General features: G+C 35.9%; 1 long non-coding RNA gene across 2 annotated transcripts in view; it reads right to left on the bottom strand.

Annotated features, from left to right (window-relative positions):
* LOC131945089 (uncharacterized) overlaps window positions 1–21,439 on the bottom strand; it is a 33,185-nt gene extending 11,746 nt beyond the window's left edge. Inside the window, exons 1-2 of one of the 2 annotated variants that reach the window (XR_009387106.1) lie at window positions 21,360–21,439; window positions 18,796–18,929 (exon numbers count right to left, since the gene is read on the bottom strand). This is a non-coding gene — a long non-coding RNA (uncharacterized LOC131945089). Of the gene's footprint in view, window positions 1–18,795; window positions 18,930–21,222 lie in introns of both variants that reach the window. The other variant, XR_009387105.1, reaches the window with a different exon arrangement.
* Window positions 21,440–22,464: the final 1,025 nt, after the last annotated feature.

Raw genomic sequence — 22,464 nt, 5'->3', positions numbered from 1 at the left:
AACAAATTTAGCCCATCCACACCGAAAGTTTCAAGGGCCCCCCTCCCCCAGAGAAAAAAAGTGAAAGATTCACTGTTAGTGACCGTTTAAAACACGCATCAGCTTCGTGACCGAAGAGGTCTGTCAACTCTAGCCACAGAATCAGGACACCCACAAGTGACCAGTGGCATTAGTGACCGTTTAAAACACGCATCAGCTTAGTGACCGCAGATGGCGACGTGCAGCATCCCCAGGCCCCCCTGCAGAGTCCAGTTTTATTGCTACATCGTTAAACAGATTTCCTCCACGGAATGGAATCGACGGGCGGTATTTCCGATTTAATTGTGGAGTATGCATCCTAGGGAGGGAGAAAGGATGAGAAAGAGAGAAAGGGGGATTGGGAATGGAAAGGGAGATAAACATCGAGTAAAAAAATAAGATGGACTAAGTTACAACTATTGGGGTCTATTCCTATTTCGATTGCTAATTTTTATTTAAAATAATTGGTACTTTATTATTTTAGACAGCTTAGACTTTAGACCATAGTCTTGTCTCTGGTTCTATCCGTAGTTAACTGCGTAACAGGTACACATCTGCTACACGGTAAACACGACATAACGTAACAATATACTATACATTTAAAATTATGTTCCGCATATTTTTTACAAAGACTGGAATGCTATGCTACAAATATTAGCAGTGGGTTAAAATATAATAAATTTTGCATGTAGTTTGCACAGCATTCTAATTCAATCCACTTGGAGATGTTCTTTAGTAATCTTTCACAACAAAGAGAGCTATTTATAGAATTTTGAACAGCCTGCACTTTATAGCACCAATCGCTCACGGTGCGCCCATAATGACTCAAAAAAATACTAGATAATAATATTATTTAGTGTAAGGAAATATTCCCATCCATTCTCACGGGAAATCCCGAACAAAGGCGGCCATAGTCTATTGAAGCCAGCTAGCCTGACAACAGTTATTAAATCTGTAGTAATTTATATGGACGTGAAAGACATTGCGTGTGTGGTATGGATAGTGTATGGGGCTCGCTCGTACGCCTGTATGAAAAGACACCGCTGAAAGCTTTAGTGTGTTGTGTGTGACAACTCCCGAACGTGTAGGTGTGTTTGGCGCCCAACGGTGAGGGATTGTGGGGGATTTATAATCAATACAGGGCGTGGGTGTGGGAAAAGATTTATGATGGCGGAAGGCGGATGAATGAGATACGTTATTCAGGAGACCGGGGTCAATGGTTTAACCATTGCTGAAAGTACGGTAGACTAAATGGCATGGTCAATGTAGTAGGTGTATTGGATCGGCGGATGTGGTAAGTTACAACACTAGGTCTAGGTAGCTTGGTTTGACCGGTGTCCAAAATGAAGTGGACAAATGGCACAAGAAATATTACAATGGTTTGTCATGAGACCATACTGACGTAAGGGGAGGGGAATCAAACACTATTCTAGTTCACATTGCCCATTGAGAAAATAAATATTATCGATAACCTGAAAAAAGTATAACTATATGTTTTATTCAGCGTGCGGCGTTTTATGGGAAATCCATTATATATATATATATATATATATATATATATATATATATATATATATATATATATATATATATGGATAGATTATTGCAATATAACAGTTGTTTTCAGTGGCTAAACAGAAGTAATTACTTCCATATTTAACACCCAACCAGCACAAGTGCGGAAATAGACATTTCAGCACTTGACCAGCTTCGATATTTGACGACAAACAACCCAGGCTCCAGTCACGAGTTGTTTACACGTAAAGCAGTGAAGACAGAAGACTACTATTAACATACACCGACAGCTGCTGCATACGTCACCGCGTCAATAGGTCGATCAGCTGACACACAAAGACGTCACAGGGTGACCACGTCTATCTACGCAATTTAATCCCATCGACCCTTCTCGTCCGTATAATTAAAAGATAATGTATCGTCGTTCAGGCTAGGTGATAAAACAGAGCGTGTGTATACGTGTAGCTAAAAATCAATGACCGAATGACTGGGCGAGGGCGGGTTTCCCCAATATCAGACGTGTAAAAATAGAATTTCTCTAGACGAGTAATCAAGAGAATCAACACAACTTAGCAGGAGAAAAAGAAGGAAAGATGTACTTTTGGCTTCTCTTTAGGACAGCGAATTTTTAAAAACAAATTTAAGGTGTGAGATGCGGTGTACTTTAAATGAATTGCTTTACTGGCGGCTTCTCGATTTTTTTTCCACTGGCACCAAAACGGAAGGTTAGGTAACGTTACATATTTTTTAATCTAAGTATAAAAGATATCTTACACCACACGAGATGCTGAATTTTAAAGCAATAAAAACTTGTGTTGTTGTGTTAACCTTACATTAAACTTTTTTTGAGGTATTCGTGAAAGTATTTTATTAAATCTATTGCATACACATATTAATCCTTTAATTTGATAAACTACCTGCTGTTACATGTTTATGAATTTAAAGGAAATCATTTGATGCTTATTTTAAGGATTTAATTGAGAGGATTTAAACAATATATTTAGTTAAAAAATATTCAAATATAAAAATCTACCGAATGTTCTTATCGAATGATTTTTTAAAAAGCACTATGCTAAAGGAAAACAGTAGGCCTGGCAGTCACATGGATTGGGAATTAAGAAAAAAAAAGGGAAAAATCAACTATCCAGGAAATAAAACAGCAATTTCATCAAAACAATACAGAGAGTATCTCTGAGTAATATGATGACAATGTGGAAAAAAATGTTTTACGCCGAGGATTTTCTTCCTCGTCTTAGATAAAGTTGAAAAACTGTGACCTAAAACGGGTACTAAGAACCATAAGGCATGGTTCTTGTTGATTATCTATACATGCATAATCATAGTATCACCAATAATGATAGTTCTAATCTAAGCATAACCTTCCTTTTACATGCATTTTATGACGAATACGGATTTTAATGCATTAATATTCTGTACCTGTTCTACTGTACCGATATGTAGTTTAGTGAGAACTTCTGAGAGGCCATTGGGTGAGTTTAACAAAATATATGAGCCAGGATATGAGGACACGGGGGAATGGCGTATGTACATATAACGGCGCCCCGGGGAGGACTCTTAATATTGCCTCCCACACATTTAATTGATTCCCCACTTAATTCAAGTCGGACACATGGAACGGTGGAGCTCGGAACCCCTCCCCACCCCAGTCCTCTACAGACTACTTTGATATAGATGAGTTACTCGACTGACCAGTGGACGAATAATGCCATCTAGTGGCTACAAGCTCAGAATATAATCAAAGTCCAAGGTAAAATATATTTTTCCATAAGCTGTGTTTCTCTAAAGAATCATAGTATCAAATCCCGAATATACTACTAATTTTTTTAAAATAAAATTTAATATGCATATATAGAACATAGAAGACAGTTCATGTGCAAACCAGTTATGATGTATAGTCAAGAAAATATTACAAGACCGGATGTCATGTAATCGGCAGTAAACTGTTTAATACTGTTTTTAAGTTACCTAGCTAACAAACGACAGTAAAAGACCGTAAATCACAACAGCCATTGAACGAGGTACAAGCGAGTCTTTTCACGAGAATCCGAGTCACCCCATGACGCATCAGCTGTTTATAAAAAAAAATGAATTAAAGACAAAAGGATGAGGTAAAAAGATCCAGACGTTAAGACGAGCCAGAAAACCGTTAGGAGACGGATGCGCTGTTCAAAGACAGCCAAGTCGAGCCGACAACCGCGTTTGATCTAATATTAATCAAGCGCAAATGTTACGGGGTCACGCTGACATTTTGGAGCAGCCGTTGTTTTACTCCAGGGCCTTTTTGCGGGGGAGGTGTACTACGCTGTTTGTAAATACGACAGAAATAGAAAGACTGAATTGTAACAACTACGAAAAAAAAAAACTAGGAATAGAAAGAAAGACAAAGTGGAAAGTAAAAGCATAGCTTTAATAAAGCGTGTTTTATCAGTGATTGAATGAGAAAAAGGAATACACTGGAAAGTGATAATTAACTTAAGCTACTCTGTTTTAAAGGCTAAGCGTTGAGTCCCTATGTTGATATCCGTTAAAGCCTAACTACTGAGTTTCATAAGCTATTCTGATCGAAGGTCATCATAAGGTCATCGTGCTAAAACTCATAACCACTGGGCTCCAAAGTCACCAAAAGCTCAGCCACAGAGTCTTAAGGCTATCATCATCCAAGTCAACGAGCCAGGTCTAAGGTCATCAAACGGTGGTCCACCTAACGCACTAGTATAAACAGGGCTTTTATTTTTAATGTGTAAGTCGTGCTATGCTATGCAGTGTAAAGTAGTTCATTAACTATTCCTGACATAATTTTCTTAATTAAACTAAAAATAAAATCCAACATTTATTTGAAGTAAAGTTCAACATTCGGGCTTGACGGTCCACGAGACAGGTGAAGCAGAGTTCACCTCGACACACGTAGGAATAGTGTGGTCAGCACTATGCCAAGTCGCCTTTAATTTCCCTACCGTTAAGTCAGGTACACATCAGAGTTGGGTAGACTCAGCGACGCGATGTTTTCTAGCCAGGGACCCGAACTCGAGATTTTCGGGTTAGCTGAAGAACGCTCTACAATTGATCCCTTATTTATTCCAAGGGTTACCCATAATACAAGCATTATTAAAAAAAAAACATTTTCATCGCTGCTTTCTCATTTATATCAATTCTTTATAAACTTTAATATCGCATACCCTACCAGCACCAAGTTTAATCTTAACAAATGTTTATGGTCCCTTTAATAACAATGACGAGATGGGTCGGGTTATAGATTAAATCTGACAAAATGATTTCTGTTAAAAAGAATTATTTTTTTCCAAAATGGCCTCGGCTGACGTCAGGGGGCGCTCGGAAAATCAAATAGACCCTCGGTATTGGAACGAGAGAGCCAGACGAGGGTAAACACACAAAGGAGGATAAACAAAGACGAGGGCTCAAACGTTTTGTGAGATGCTCGACATGTCCAGACACCAGACGTGAAATGAAAACGGTTAAATGTCGGCAGTTTTTTTTTACATTACACTGACACAGTAATTGGACAGGGAAAATAACGGTCAAATTGAAGGGCACTGAATTGCGTTTTAGTTTGTACACAACTATTTGAGCTTGGAATATATATATATATATATATATATATATATATATATATATATATATATATATATATATATATATATATATATATATTAGTTGTTGATATCCGTTAAAGCCTAACTACTGAGTTTCATAAGCTATTCTGATCGAAGGTCATCATAAGGTCATCGTGCTAAAACTCATAACCACTGGGCTCCAAAGTCACCAAAAGCTCAGCCACAGAGTCTTAAGGCTATCATCATCCAAGTCAACGAGCCAGGTCTAAGGTCATCAAACGGTGGTCCACCTAACGCACTAGTATAAACAGGGCTTTTATTTTTAATGTGTAAGTCGTGCTATGCTATGCAGTGTAAAGTAGTTCATTAACTATTCCTGACATAATTTTCTTAATTAAACTAAAAATAAAATCCAACATTTATTTGAAGTAAAGTTCAACATTCGGGCTTGACGGTCCACGAGACAGGTGAAGCAGAGTTCACCTCGACACACGTAGGAATAGTGTGGTCAGCACTATGCCAAGTCGCCTTTAATTTCCCTACCGTTAAGTCAGGTACACATCAGAGTTGGGTAGACTCAGCGACGCGATGTTTTCTAGCCAGGGACCCGAACTCGAGATTTTCGGGTTAGCTGAAGAACGCTCTACAATTGATCCCTTATTTATTCCAAGGGTTACCCATAATACAAGCATTATTAAAAAAAAAACATTTTCATCGCTGCTTTCTCATTTATATCAATTCTTTATAAACTTTAATATCGCATACCCTACCAGCACCAAGTTTAATCTTAACAAATGTTTATGGTCCCTTTAATAACAATGACGAGATGGGTCGGGTTATAGATTAAATCTGACAAAATGATTTCTGTTAAAAAGAATTATTTTTTTCCAAAATGGCCTCGGCTGACGTCAGGGGGCGCTCGGAAAATCAAATAGACCCTCGGTATTGGAACGAGAGAGCCAGACGAGGGTAAACACACAAAGGAGGATAAACAAAGACGAGGGCTCAAACGTTTTGTGAGATGCTCGACATGTCCAGACACCAGACGTGAAATGAAAACGGTTAAATGTCGGCAGTTTTTTTTTACATTACACTGACACAGTAATTGGACAGGGAAAATAACGGTCAAATTGAAGGGCACTGAATTGCGTTTTAGTTTGTACACAACTATTTGAGCTTGGAATATATATATATATATATATATATATATATATATATATATATATATATATATATATATATATATATATATATATATATATATATATATATATATATATATTTGAAGCAAGGATATAAAAAATACTGGAGAGGTTTGAAAATTCTCGTGTAACGGTGATTTAAGTTGTGATGCTTGTGGAAGTTTAGTATGAACCTTCTTTAGTCTAAACAGTAGAATACAAACAACGCTGACTTTGAGGTTGCACTTTGACTTTTGACATCATATTCTCACAACACAGTGTGCTTCAATGTTAACCTCTTCACTGAATGTGTTGCTGAGAAGTCACACAGTGCATGTGGGGTATGTTATACCACTCGTGTCTTCTAAAATTTAAATTCTTCTTTAAATTTAAATGGTTGTAAACTTAATACTAATATAACTTATACTACTAATATTAAACACATATCGACTAAACATATTCCTAACCCAAACCCTAACCAAAGTTCTACCAAAACCTTTATTTCTGTCCATAACACAGGACCTGTTATTAAAATAATAACAACAACCTATAACACATATTTTCAGAAGAATATTGCCGGGCATTACAGGATACAAATACTCTTTTAAGAATTTCATTAATAAAACACTAAGCAATATTTAATACGAGTAGGAGGTTTTCATATCCAATCGTTCGTTTTATACATCTTCTCTCGTTAATTAATTAAAACAGAAGCTCACCAGACAAACCTCGCGACGGTCAGCTAACAAAGGTCAGCTAAATATAGCTGACGCAAATAATTACAAAGCTGACGCCCACAGCTGATGAATGAACTCCTCCCCCCCCCCCCACCCAGTTGCCGGACACGTGACCGAAAATAGCCTCAAGTGGAGAGAGAGAGAGAGAGAAAAAACAACATCGTCCTCGAGACTTTGCTTGAAGTGGCTGTTAGGTTGACCAATCAAATCGCTACACGAACTAAGCTATCTGAGAACAAGTTCTGCGCTTGATTTAAAAGAAATTTTTAAACTTCCGTGTAAAAACTCTTTTACCAGTTTTCTCAAGGCTTTAGTAAAAAAAAAAAAAGGGGGGTTATGTGTTTAAACCAGTGTTCAACAATGTCATAAAAATAGAATCTTCTTAGAAAAAGGGGTATCAGGTTACTGGTAGTTAACTAAATACACGTCATGCTAATGTGAAAGCTAACTATATCCCTAGCCCTAACCCCAACACAAGGTCTACCATAGCCATAATCCTTATATCTAACCATAAACTAAAACCGATCTTACTACAAACATTACTAACAACAACGTCGTAATACAACTATTTTTGTTAGAGTCAATTTTCGGACATTGGTAATTCAAAAATCTAAAAAAAAAATTGTATTTTTTAATTGTATTATGTGTATAGGCAGAACTATAAAAAAGAAAAATCCCAGCACGTAAAATATTGTCTTCCTAAGTTCTCATTCCGACAAAAATTAAAATATATTTTTTAAAATCTATTCGCAAAAAAAAAATTCATAAAAAACGTTTTAATAACAAGCTTTTATGTAACAATGCACTAAAAAGTAGAAAATAAATTATAGACTACTATTTAAATAACTATAAAGAAAAGCGTGGGTCACTTTAGTATCTATTGGATACCTTTACTAATGATAAGGAAGACACCCACGCTTTTCTTTATAGTTATTTAAATAGTAGTCTATAATTTATTTTCTACTTTTTAGTGCATTGTTACATAAAAGCTTGTTATTAAAACGTTTTTTATGAATTTTTTTTTCAGTACTTTACATGTTTTATTTACAATAGAGTTACATGACTAAAAACCATTGCGCGCCTACTGAACATCATGTTCAGTAGGCGCGCAATGGTTTTTGAACGCAGCCATTACGTGATGGCGCAGCTATTGAAGGTGATGACGCGTGTGGTGTGGTTGGCTAGATATGCCTACTAATTCGGTCCAAATTTTAATTAATTCATTAAAAATCAATTAGGCATCCAATTAAGTCAAATTTAGTTTCAGATTGCATTGTCTTCATGTCTTGACCCACGTGCCAAATGTGAATCGTATCGGTCAAGTAGAAGTTTCCGAATTTTCACTCCTGCGTTTCCGTCTAGACAGACAGACTGTCGACAGAGGAAGTGAGTTAAATAAAAGCTTGTAAAAATGAAGTAAAGGTTTTTTTTTAAAAATAATAGTTTATATCCAGTGGCGTAGCCAGGAATTGGTCATGGGAGGGGTTCAAACATTTTTCCATATTTATACAATCCTATATATAGGCATATATATATATATATATATATATATATATATATATATATATATATATATATATATATATATATATATATGGGTACATTTGAGGGGTTATAACCCCCCCATACCCCCCCCCCCCCTCCTGGTGATAATAGATTAAAACATGTTCGTACTAAAGAGTATCTTTAAAATACACCAAAATTATATATTTACGTGATGAATTTTACTTCGGGTGTGTCATTTCTTTGAAGCCCCCCCCCCCCCGCCTTACCCATGTTCGATCACAATAAACAAAGAGAACCATCAACACAATAACTGTTTCATTTGAAAGCAATGCGACTATAAAAAAAATATCATTAAACCCTAGAAGAGATATACTGCTATTAAAAAAAAACCCAGATAAGAAAGATAATTCGACCGGAAATTGCTGTTTTAGTGTCGACAACCTATAAAAAAACGGACAATGATTTTTCTGCAGTGGATATGGAAAATAAAAGTGTAGAGAAAACTGTGCTGAGGCCCCAGAGTGGTTCACGGCCAAACTCGTACATCTACATTCAGACAAGTAGACGTAATTGAAATACATTTTCTAAGTGTTTTATTGGTTTAAATAAAATACTTTAAAAAAACTTTAAAAAAAACCACGTTTTTCTTGTGGACTAAAAAGTAGAAAATAAATTTTCATACATTTGATGACAAAAAACGTGGATCGGGCAGATGGGTCGGGAAATTTCATGGTGAACGTACCCACGTTTTTTGTCATCAAATGTATGAAAATTTATTTTCTACTTTTTAGTCCACAAGAAAAACTTGGTTTTTTAAAAAGTTTTTTTTAAGTATTTTATTTTCTCCTTTTTAGTCCGTTGCTACACATGAAAAACGTGGTTTTTAAAAAAGTTTTTTATATAGTTTATTTTCTACTTTATCTAATGACTTGATTAAGTATGACTTGACTAAGTGTTTATAAATACACGGACTAAAAATCTTGAGCGACCAGGATTCGAACCTGGGTTGTCGCGGCCATATCGATTGGGGCCGAAGTAACTGTGTCAATAGGCCTCCAGTCTTGTCGGTATCTTTAGAAATCATGTCCTCAATTTTATGGTCCTTGGGGCGTAATTAAATTAAGCTAATTACGGTCTCTAATTGCTAGTTTTTATGATTGCATCTGAAATTGTTAGGCGAAAGTAGCCTGCATGCCAAATTTCAGATCTCTAGAGCAATCAGAAGTGGGCTAATTTTCGATGTCAATTTTAACAACAAACAAACACGAAGAAAAACGTGTTAAAAATAGGCTTTAAAAAAGCTCGCATATTGCAACAGCTACATCTCAAGTGTTGTTTTGTGTGTGTGTGTGTGTGTGTGTGTGTGCGTGTGCGTGCGTGTGTGTGTGTGTGTGTTGGTAATGTTGTTAGGGTCAGGGTTAGTAGGTTACCTATTAGATTTAGTGATATGTAGAGATTAAGTTCGGGGTTATGTTTAGGTCAAGGATTAGTGATATGTAGAGCTTAAGTTCGGGGTTATGTTTAAGTCAAGGATTAGTGGTATGTAGAGATTAAATTCGGGATTATGTTTAGGTCAAGGATTAGTGATATGTAGAGTTTAAGTTCGGGGCTATCGACATATTAAACGAAGCTGTAAATTTTATTTTAGTATGAGCAGCAGTTAGAATTGTGCAGGTATCCTACACTGCAAGGCTACTCTCCACCCAGCCCTGTGTAAATCAATGACGCAACGTAAACTGTTATCTTAGGTTTACACATTTTAAGCATTAAAAACATTGTTGTAAAGCACTGTGCTAGTAGTGTGTCAAAAGGTAGCCTCGTGCTAACATTTAACCTTGTGTACAAGCCTACGAATCAATCACAGATGAGTTAAACACGGCTTTACAAACTACTTGTAATTTTGATCACATTTTCACCCTCGTCCGGTTTACTTAAATAAATGGTGGTTCGGAGGGTTTCTTTGAAGATGGTACACGAGAGCTAACAATGAGTTTCGAGTGATTAGCAGTCTAGAGTTAAGTACTATCGCCCGATTCGTTCTCGAGAAACATTTAAACAAGGAAACTCGAGAGAAACAAATCGAACGTATTGGTGGGTAAACGTTAAACAAGTTGGAACACACGGCACTCGCGAGCAGTTTTTTTCTACCATCGGTTATTTTAGTTTGATAGTACCAATTTGCGGATATCGTGTGGTCTGAATGTTCACAATTTGTTAAACTACCAAAGCATATGCAATTTAGGCATCTTATGCAGAGACTGTTGTCGAATTATTAGTCCTGACGACCCCCAAGGTATAGATGAAGTAGAGTTAGTCTGTTTTTGTGACATGTGGAACAATGTGCCGGCACATGTCCAGCTGTCTTAACTCTCCCAGACAGGCCCACAGATGGACGAAGTCAACGACGTCCGGACTGGTATGCGAATTCGGATATATCATTAATACTCGTTCTACTCCTACATCAGGTTTATTCTCTAGTTCTTTATAAATGTATTTTCTTGTATTTAACCGATATACATTTTTACTTAGGTGAACAACAGAAGAAAGAAGAAGTGCAGGCTACTTGCAAGACCTGGTATGAATTGAAATGGCTCGCCCAAGACAGTGGAATGGCGGAGATTTGTTGTTGTCGTATACTCCACAGGGATTGACGATGATTAAGTAAGTAAGAACAACAGATAAATACAAGCAAATAAAGTCAACCTTGTAATAGCGGGTTGAGAGGAATCAGACGAAATCAGGTGTTAAATCAACCGAACAGGCAATAGGTTTATGACGGTAAACTTTATATTTATATTTAGTGTGTTATTTGTTTCTGCTCGATGGTAGTGATGTGGTGAGGAGGAGGGGGAGGGGGTGGAGATGCAGACGTCAAGATCAAAATCCAGCACGTGCGCTAGAGACTGTTCTATCTGGAAACCATCGATTAGTGCCAATAATTAGTGTTTGATTTCTTCAGGTAAAAGAAACAAGATACACGCAAAGATAAAAAAAATAATGTTGTGTAGACGGAATATGATGTTATGAGAACGATTGCAGGTAGACAAAGCAGTGGTTTTATTCTCTGTGTACTTGACTGCCTAAAGCCTATCTTAAAGCCAGAGCTTAACTTTTGCCTAGGTCATGTGGTACCCTAGGCCCACAACCGCTTAGAATATTTTTTTAAATAATTAAAATCTCTGATATAGCTTGATTTTCGTTAGTACAAACTAGCCAAGTGTAACTTTAAACCACTGCCTATGCACCCAATTTGTTTCCATTTCTAACCTAGACTAAAATACAAAATCTGAAAATAATCCACATTCGTAATCCTCAAATTAGAAGCTATTCCTAACCCTAAGCCAGTGGTTCTTAACCTGTGTTCAATCGAACCCCATCGGGTGCAGTGAGTGAGTCGGTTTCAGTGGTTCGGCGGAGATCAAGACACACACCTGACTCGTATGATTCACGATCGGATTTCGTCGGTGTGAACGATGGAACGGTTGAGAAGGGTTTTGTGTATGCGCATATAAAACTGCTGGGGTTCGGTACTTCCAAAAAAAAAAAAAAAAAAAAAAAAAAAAAAAAAAAAAAAAAAAAAAAAAAAAACTGCCCTAAGCCCAACACTAAAACTTAGCCCGAAATTACAGAACAACAATTGTTTTTTTAAATACCATTAACCATGAACAAATTCTTAAACCCAATCCACAATGTCACTAGATCACAATGTACTCTGCGCCTATCCGAAAAGTAGGGCATCATAACCCGGTTTTTATTATCAATTAGCAGGTTAATTAAACATACTCTCCCAGCCAATCCATCACACCAGCCATACCCGCTATCATGGGCTCAATCTATTTTTAAACCACAAAACGTGTTGTGCTTCGCTACTCATTACGTCACATCCTGTCCTCAATTGTTTCCTTTGAGACTCCACAAAGGGCAAATTTTCGCTATCTCGCGAATACTAAAATGAGCGCGTAACCTAGACGGTTCAAATAAATTACAACATGGCCGATGCGGAGGTTGATTAGCCTCTATTTACACGCACTTAACCTCATCAATACATTGATTTGGTCACGTGGGGTATGATGATCCACAGGCGGTGATCGATTGGGAAATGCAAGTATTGATTGGTAGAATAATAGAGGCCAATAAGCGACGTTGACGAGGTGTTAAAGAGTAGATATATAAAGAGTGTGTGGATGGGGTGGGTGGGGGTGGGGGTGTATATAAAAGGAATAGTTTTAACATATAATAACGAAGGCCAAATGTAGTAGGGGAGATGAGGGATCACCAGTATGTTTTTTTTATTGGCGATGTGTGTTTCTTTCAAGTATCTCTTCGTGGGAGTGTGGAGCACTCCCAGAAGCATGTCTACCGCCCCTACCCCATCTTTATTTTATTCGGGGGGAGGGGGCGGTAGACGAGCTTCGGGGGAGGGGGCACCAACAGACACTGCTAGGAATGCTACGGACTTAGACATGGGGCCCAAATACTTTGATGCAAAATATTGATAGGGACCCCGATATTTGGATTGGCATAGAATGCTAGGGTATGGGCTGAGATACTGGGAATACTACAGATAAAGGACCCCAAATACTGTGGTAGAAAAAGAAATATATTTTTAGAAGCTGTACATCTCTTGGGCTTCTATTGTATTCAGAGAGAGAGAGAGAGAGACAAGCAATGAAGCAACCCAGTAGTGAGCTTATGATTTAAACTAAAATGTAGGCCTATAATCAGGAAGTATTTGTTTAAAGTTTACCTATACTGCGACACAATTCATGGTAGCCTAGACTCCGTATCTATGCACATATCGTTAAAACATACAACAAAAACAGACACGCGCCGACCGCCAAACAAAAACGTCTACATTAATGGCCACTGGCTTTAGCGCATGTCGAAACACACATAAATCGTCAGTTTATGTCGTTTACGGTAAGGCAAGCTGCCACGTGGGTTGAATGCTGCAAAATAATAAAACACACGATCCGTTCTCCCACGTGGCATCACATCAACAAAACACCCTCACTTAAATTTCAACCCTCGCTCTCCGTTCGATCGGTGTCTGGTCACCAAAATTAGATTGATAATCTCCGTCTCCCCGCGTATTGATCCACGAGGCGGTATGACGTCTTTGAGAGGCTACGTCTATGACGTCTTTTGAAATGCTACGTTATCCATGTTATTATAACCGAGGGCTTTAAATACACACGAGTAGGTTCATACCTCGGCGTTGTACACAATACCTTCCGAAAATAAACGTTTTAATCAAGTTGTTTTTGAAGGGTTTTACATACAGGAGGTATTAAGCTAACACAGTAAAGTAAAGCCTGCTTCTAAAGTTCAATGGCCGCGTCTCTTGGAGATTTCACCACTCGAAATAACTCAACAGCTACGAGATTTGGTAAACCGAGACTTTATAAAATGTTATATTTTTGTTATTGAAATCCGAGCGCGTGCTAAAAATATAAACGAGTGCTGTATTGCGCAACCCACACATGAGATTTTGACAGTTAACTAAACCACAGAAACAGCCAAGTAAAGTTAGACTCACCCTTATATTATGTTAAGCCTGGGGTTAACATGTATTCTGACTATAACATTTTTCCTGGGAATGTTTCCGGGTAGTGAAGCAGTGTTTATTCCAGACTTTTTTCTTCGGGGGGGGGGGGGGGGGGGGGGACTAAAATTATCGGGGTGGGGGACTGTCACTGGTAAAAGTATATGTATATTTTTATTTCGTTCGGAGGTGTCGGGGTGGGGGGAGGGGGGTTTCAGTTTTTTAAATCCGTATATCGTCTCTTGTAATAAATCATAGTAAATAAAACAAGAACCCACAAAAAACGCAAATTTTCTATTTACCCCCCCCCCCCCCCACACATTTCCCCCTTATCATACATCGTCTCAAAATTCCGAACTCCCCCCCCCCTCCTTTAGTTAAAAAAAAAGATGAGTGACGCCGTTTACGGACGACTACTTGCCAGTTTGTAACCAAGCTAAAATATATAAAAAAAAAATAATAAATCCTGAACTTTCATTTAACAACACGGTCCTGGCAGCCATTTTGCCGGTAATGCGCATCGATTTCCGCCAACTCCCACATACATTACTGGTTGCTGCTATTTCAGTAAAGGTCAGCGACCTTTGACTTTAAAATTAAAGTAATCAGCGACGGTCGACATCCCAGTTTTGTAAATCGGTCCTTTATCGATCACCATGTTATCACAATAGCGTTACCGAATTCTCAAAGATTGATAATATCAAATTTCGATATCCCAGCTGGGCTTGGGTTTTGGGATAAAGTATCAAAGATACTAGCCTACGCATTTATTGTTAATCGATGGCTACTCAATGCAGTTTATTTTGATTCACAAAGAAGTACAAGCCTGCAAAATGTTTATTCCGAATGTTACAGATTAAAAACTACACAAGGCACGGGAAAAAAAAGGAGTAAAAAGAAAGCCGAACGTTCTAAAATTAGATATTAGAATGAGTTCGTAAGTTAACCGACCGTGCTCAATCGGAAATTTCCGAATCGGCTCTTGGCGTCATCGCAACCTTTCTCCGCGAAGTACACGATTCGGTGAATAATTTAGAAACTGCTGGTGGTATCAAAAGGGCAGAGGAGACTTTTAATGGCTTTCTATAATGGTGGTATTTTGTTTTTACAAGAGGATGCTTTTAATGGCTTTCTATAATGGTAGTATTTTGTTTTTACAAGAGGATGCTTTTAATGGCTTTCTATAATGGTGGTATTTTGTTTTTACAAGAGGATGCTTTTAATGGCTTTCTATAATTGTGGTATTTTGTTTTTACAAGAGGATGCTTTTTAATGGCTTTCTATAATGGTGGCATTTTGTTTTTACAAGAGGATTCTTTTAATGACTTTTTATAATTGTGGTATTTTGTTTTTACCATAAGGATGCTTTTAATTACTCTAATTGTGGTATTTTGTTTTTGAAATGAGGATATTTTTAATGGCTTTCTTTAATTGTTTTGTTTTTGACAAAAGGATGCTTTTAAAGCTTTCTATAATTATTAAATTTTGTTTTTGCCTTAATTATGATTTTAATGACTTTCTATAGGCCAAATTGTAGCATTTTGTATTTGTTATTAGGATAGCCTACTTTACATAGCATTTTGTCGCTGTAACATTATTTTGTTTTTCTATTGAGGATACTTTTCATAACTATCAATAACTGTATCATTAAAAATTTTGTTTATTATAATAGACACTTTTAATGGTTTTCTAAAATTGTAACCTTTTGTTTTGGGGAAAATCAATAGTTTTTTTTCTTCTAATAATTGAAGCATTTTTTTTTATAAATATAGAGTCAGTGACACAATATTTTAAACATATTTCCATTATTCCATTTTTCATGCTGTGCATATGATATGTTTACTTTTGAAGGCTTTCTATAACAGTAGTTTTTAGGTGTGTTGATCTAAGCTTTGTCTATTTATATGTGGCTGTATATGTCTAATTCCTGAAGATTTGATAGGTGTTTAAAAGACAGTGAGTAATGAAGTCTTATAAATGTTGTTTCATAAACATGGTAAAAACAAGGCAGGAATGTTTGATTAGTCATTTCTGTCAGTTCATTTTTTTAGGAACTTGTGTTTCCTAATTAGATTATTTTTTTAAATAAAATAACAATTGCATTTTTTTTTTTAAATTGATTGTCTTTTGTTTATTTTAACTAACTGTGTAATTGTCAATTTGTCATTCACAATGTGATAGATTTTTTTATCCTTTGCTATTGGTCAGCTCAATCATCATACTTTTTTGGTCAGTTTAAATGTCAAATTTTATTCAGTTGTATTAGTTAATTGTCTTACAGGTCACTTTAACCATCCTTTTGAAAAAAAAATTCTATTGGTAAGTTTAAATGCCATATTATATTTTCTTGTTCAGTTTAAGCCATATATGTTAGCCTATTGGCCTGTTTAAGTATTACTTACATGTTTTATAGTGATATTAGTTTAAAAGAGGATAAAGCTGAATGCTCATACAAGTGAATTTTTTTGTGCCCACTTTTAATTCAGGATAATGTTGGCTTAGCAGCCATTTTCATGGCAATCACATCCATTACACCATAATTATCATAACCATTCGTAAGCCTAATCCTAATATAATTTGTAGGCTATATGATTAAGCCAACATTTATTAATTAAGTAGTGGTTTTTAAAAAGAGGATCAGTTGCAACCTCATACAATCCAAAATATCTTCCATCTAACTATCTAGCTATAAAATGAAAATACAAATAATAAAATGAGTAATGAATTAAAGAACATTAAGGGTCCATTAATCAGACTGCATTCTAATTATGTTACATTTTAATGTTGAAATGAATTAAGAACTCATGCATAACCCATTAGGGAATCGGAAAATTACAAGCTTATAAGAGAAGAAAAGTAATGTGGTGAAAAATAAACTATTTTGTTGATTAATTAGCTACAGTAAGTAAAGTAAAGTTTCCCTTTCAAACCTGACGGTCTATGGGGCAAGTGAAGTAGAGTTCATTTGTTTCTGTGACCTCGGCATATGAAGAGATAGTGTGGTCAGCACTATGCCCAGCCGCCTTTACTTTCCCTAACGTGAGTTAGGTACCCATCAGAGTTGGGTGGACTCAGGGACGGTCTACTGACTTGAACCCGGATTCAAACTCGAGACTTACGGGTTAGCAGTCCAGCTCTCTACCGCTAGACCACTCCGTCCCTTAATTAGTTACAGTGCTTGTATTGAAACATTTTTCTAAACTTAATTAATTTGTTTTCCAGAATAATGACTCTGTGTTTAAATTTAGACAGGCTAAGAGAATGAAGTCACTTCTGCTTCAATTGACATGATTTATAAATAATGAAAATATCCTGACAATAATTAGATTAGACATTGCAATGTTGTGACATCTACCTTCTAACTTGATGGGACAGTTATCTGCACATAAAAGTTGCATTACTCTCTAACATATTCTGATTACATCCCTTTTCTTATTGTTTTATATAGTGGTGGATAATATGAGATATTTTAAATTCGATTTGTGGTCTTTGAGTTTGGGTGCAATTACATAAAAAGCATCCTCTGGTGCAATAAACTTTAATGTTAACATAAACATCTAAAAATTGGGATTGGCTATTAAGAGAATACCAAATTTATTTTATTTTAAATTTAATTATTGTACAAAAAATAACACCAACAATAAAAATTAGGAAGGATTAGAAAAATGATAGCACAGTGCCCCAGGTCTAATTTTAATCATGGGCTTTAGCCAAAAGTTATATTTCTGTTTTCAACTTAGACTGCTAGTCTTTCTAAAAAAATATATAACTAGATGATTCAAATAAATACATGGTGTAGGCCTATAAATAAAGATAAGGTTTCCTTTATAAAATAGATGATCAATAGAAAAGATGAAGTAATTTACACCTGTTTTTGTGACCTTGGCATATAGGTAGTCGTATTGTGACCTCAGTTTATAGTGGGATAGTGTAGCTCTATACCAGGGGTCTCCAAACTACGGCCAGCGGGCCGGATGTGGCCAGAGAAGTTCTCTCATCCGGCCTGTGGAGATCATTTTGTCCAAGGAAAAATCGTTTGTTGGTGATAGCTGGGGAACTTTGCCCAGAAAATTCAAAGACATGCCTGGAAGAAACTGGCCCTCGAACTGAAAATTGATAAGTAATGCGGCCCTCGGACTGAAAAGTTTGGAGACCCCTGCTCTATTCTAACAGGTACCCATGAAAGCTACATGGACTCAAGGCAGTAGTGTCATAGCAGTTATATGCTAACAAGAGCCAGGTACACATTAAAGCTACATAAGGTGAATGCAATCTGCACCAGGCAGCAAAAATTAGAAAAATCATGAAATTTACTGATTAAAAAAAATAGCATTTTATCCAGTGAAAATAATAAAACAGTAGAGCGAAGGGGATGACACCGAAGCAAAAAATGAATAATTGTTGGAGGGGGATTGGGTGGCACCCTCAGTTAAGACACTGGGTGACACCCGACCTCAACTTAAGTACATATTCTGGTCTTGAGTTCCAAAACGTAATGAGACACTAATCAAATATTACCTTTTACAAAGCCTGGTGTAATATTTCATACCAATACTTTTAAATGTATTTCAAATAACATTAACCTGCCTACATTTTAATGTGAGGTGGTTTCCAATTCGTTTTTTATTTCATTTTTTTAAATAAAATATTTTTTAAATATATTAATTAATTTAAATTAAAAATTTAAAAAAAGTACTTACACATTGATAAATAAAATAAACTCCAAGCTTAAAAAAAATATTTGAAAAGAAGCCAAAACGAATTTAGCTCACACAGCAATCCTTGAAGAGCCCTTTTATACTCCTGGCTTGAATGTCACTTGTTGCTTAGCAACCTATAACAAGCAATATGGATTTTAAAATTAATTAGCTAAGATACAAAATTTACATTTATCAGTGTACTGGAATAATTACATCATGCTGTCATTAATGAGTGAAAAACTAATTAAGTAAGGATTCCAGCTTGATTAAATTTAAGAAAATGAAAATAAATACATTTATTTTTTTCAATGCAATTTTTTTATTGATCTGGGTTTATATTAATTATTAGATAATTATTAATATTGGATGAATAGAGAGTTCATATTTGAACCACTGAACAACTCATATTAATCTTTCTGTTGATCCTGGGTTTGGTTGAATTTCTTCATTGGCATATGATTTATTATGATTATGGGCATAGCATCACACACAGGGCAGGAGGGATGAGGGGTGGTCTGAACAGAGTCACACCATTTAGGGAGTGACACCATTTAGGGAGTGACACCATTTAGGGAGTGATACCAATTCATAAATATTTTAAAAATTTATTGTCAAAACAATGTTCTTTCTAGTTAAAATAAAGTAGTGGAGAAATGACAACCAACCAAAAATGTTAAATTCTTAGGGGGGGGGGGGGGGGGGGGGGGGGGCAGCGCCTGTGACACCCTCAGTTATCTCATCCGGTGACACCTCACCTAGTAACACCACTCATTTCAGGTATTGATATTAGCAATGTAATTTGACATTTGCATCAATGTTTGCAAAATAGATGTCTTCTAAAAATAAAGATATAGTCTCTACTTATTGTTGTTTCAAGGAAACCGCCTATTTAATTATCTGGCTACAGTTGCCTACTTACAAAAACCACTTTTGTTAAGTGTTGAAAATTATTACAGACACAACAGTTGTATTGTTTCAGTGCTGATAAACTAAAAAAAGTGCATGGCTAATATTTTTTAAAACTATATAATTAATTCATTTACACTATTTACTATGTACATGTAATCATGCAATATATATATATATATATATATATATATATATATATATATATATATATATATATATATATATATATATATATATATATATATATATATATATATATAAAGTTCATTTATTGTATAATGAATTTGTAAATCTAATGACTTTTATTTAACCCAGGGTCATAAAATTCAAAACCCCAAGAGATAAAAATAAATTCCAGTTGTCAGCATCCACCTGGGTGCTAACTCCACTTTGAATACATTATAATGCTTAATGAGCATTTATTAATATAAGTATTATTTTAATTTTAGAAAGGGGGATAACTTGTAAAAGTGCTGAAAAACATTTAGATATAACATATAATTATTGATAATTGTTACATTTAAATAAAATATAAAAAACAAAATAAAAACATTTAGGCTTAATACTAATTATAATTAAAGTTCTTTTTAAAAGATTACTGAACTAGTGTAATGGTTTACCCTTTTAAAAATATGAGTGATTAACTCATTTTAGAATTTGAACTTTTTAAATTATAATTATTACATAATTTTATGATACATGTATGATAGATTTATGATTCAAAATAAATTATGAATTAATAAATACAATTTATCTACTGTAAGTAAAATCTATGTGATCGATAAGTCTACTAAGGATAGACTATTGTCACATTGTGACTATCAATGTGATATTTACTAGAGCCAAGAGTGTGCTAGAGTGTTATCTTTAATTATTGAAAGAAATTTATTCATTTTATGTTTGCTCTCACCATCACTAGATCTAGATTCTACATTTGGCCTACAATTACAACTTACAAATACAACCACAACATACATTCATAGATTTTGAGATTAGTCTTCATTTATATAATTTCATTATTTTCTAGGAAGCATTCACATAAGCTCTCATACATAACTTTTACAAAGAGTAAAGACTTAGATTAATTTATTGATCATTTAGTCTACTATTACTACTAATACTAGACGACATACAAGTTGGATCTTTTTTTTTCAGCTTGGTTGTGGTGAAGCAGACGATATTAGATCATGTGTAAGATCATTAACCAATCAAACAGAACGAAATAAAATTTCTTCTTTAGACAAATAGCCTAGTCTAGACTATTTTTATAACCAATTACAAAATTTTCTTTTACATTTGAATTTTAGACATCTAAAATTTGAAAAGATCTAGAATGGGCCTTCAAATTGAATTACGTTAATAGAAGGTTTCATGGATTAAATATATAAAAGAGAGAGAGAGAGAGAGAGGAAAAAATCGCGAACAAGCACACGAAATAAAAAAAAAAGCCGATCTAGGACTAACGGACAGCCAAAACTTACTGATTTTTTTTTTAAATAAAGCGAAAAAAATATCCACCTTGGGAGCAAACGCATTCGACCTCCAACAAGGAACAATTTTAGAATTAAGTCGCCCGCAACCTAATATTTACTCGTGCTAAATTCTTTGTCTTCCAATTTAAATTCACGAAAAACACAGCATATGGCAGAACTTACTCTGTAAAATAACACAAACTGACAGCAATGATACACGCAAAACGCAAAAATGTAAGAGTGACAGTAAAGGTTTGTTTTATCGTCGCACACTCAGCTTCCGTGCTTAAAATAAACCATCGCGCATGCGCGAGAGCGTGAGTTCTAAGCACTCGTCTACAGCATTCTCGCGGTCGATTTTTTCTAAAAAAAAAAATTTCTTTCACTGGTTTGGTCGTGCTTTAAAATCATTACCGGATTTTTTCCCACCCTCGGCATATCGCTCGGTGTTCGATCGTGTTGGCCTACTAGTGAATATAAGTGGTATTCGCCGTGTCCGTGTTAATTGATGAATTGGATTGACGCTAAGTAAAAGAGCAATGCAGTCAGAATATTTAGATCTAAAACATTCAGAAAAAAAAAGTTTATATTTATAGAGGTCAACTATAAATGATGCCACTGGAAAGGAGGTAGGGTGGGGCACCCTATATAGCAAAATGTGTTTTTCCTAAGTCTATTCTCTTCCCCCCCCCCCCCCCCCCCAGTGGCGTAGCGAGGTCGTAGCGACACTTCACAGGGACAAACTTTCAAATTTTCTATTTGCACCCCCCCCCCCTCAAACTTTTGATTTGCACCCCCCTCCCCTCAAATTTTTCTTTATATATTTTGCTATTTTTTGCACCCTAAGGGGTCATCCATAAATGACGTCACACTCATAGGGGGGGGGGGGGAGAGGGTCCGTAATTTTGTGACAATGTGTGATGAGGGGGAGGGGGGGGGGGTTCAGATGTTGCGACGTCACACTTTTGCATTATAAAAAGCAATGTTAGAAAACGAATTTTAGACGTTATTTCGCGTTTTAGATAACTGTTTTAATAAATTGTAATAGTTAAGACCAGGGGTCGGCAACCTTTTCAGACAGAAGAGCCTAAAGCAGTGGCGTAGCGAGGTCGGGTGTCACCCGGTGCGGCACTTAATGGTGTCACCCCCCCCCCCCCCCAGAGGCGTTGCGACCCTTCCCGGGGACAAACTTTCAAGTTTTCGATTTGCACCCCCCCCCATCAAACTTTCGATTTGCACCCCCCCTCAAGTTTTTCTCTATATATTTTGCTATTTTTTGCCTTGGTGT

The sequence above is a fragment of the Physella acuta genome, unplaced genomic scaffold, assembly GCF_028476545.2.
Source record: "Physella acuta isolate Inbredline_101_S28 unplaced genomic scaffold, ASM2847654v3 ptg000522l, whole genome shotgun sequence".
NCBI lineage: Eukaryota > Metazoa > Mollusca > Gastropoda > Physidae > Physella > Physella acuta.
This window is presented reverse-complemented; position numbering and strand designations above follow the sequence as displayed.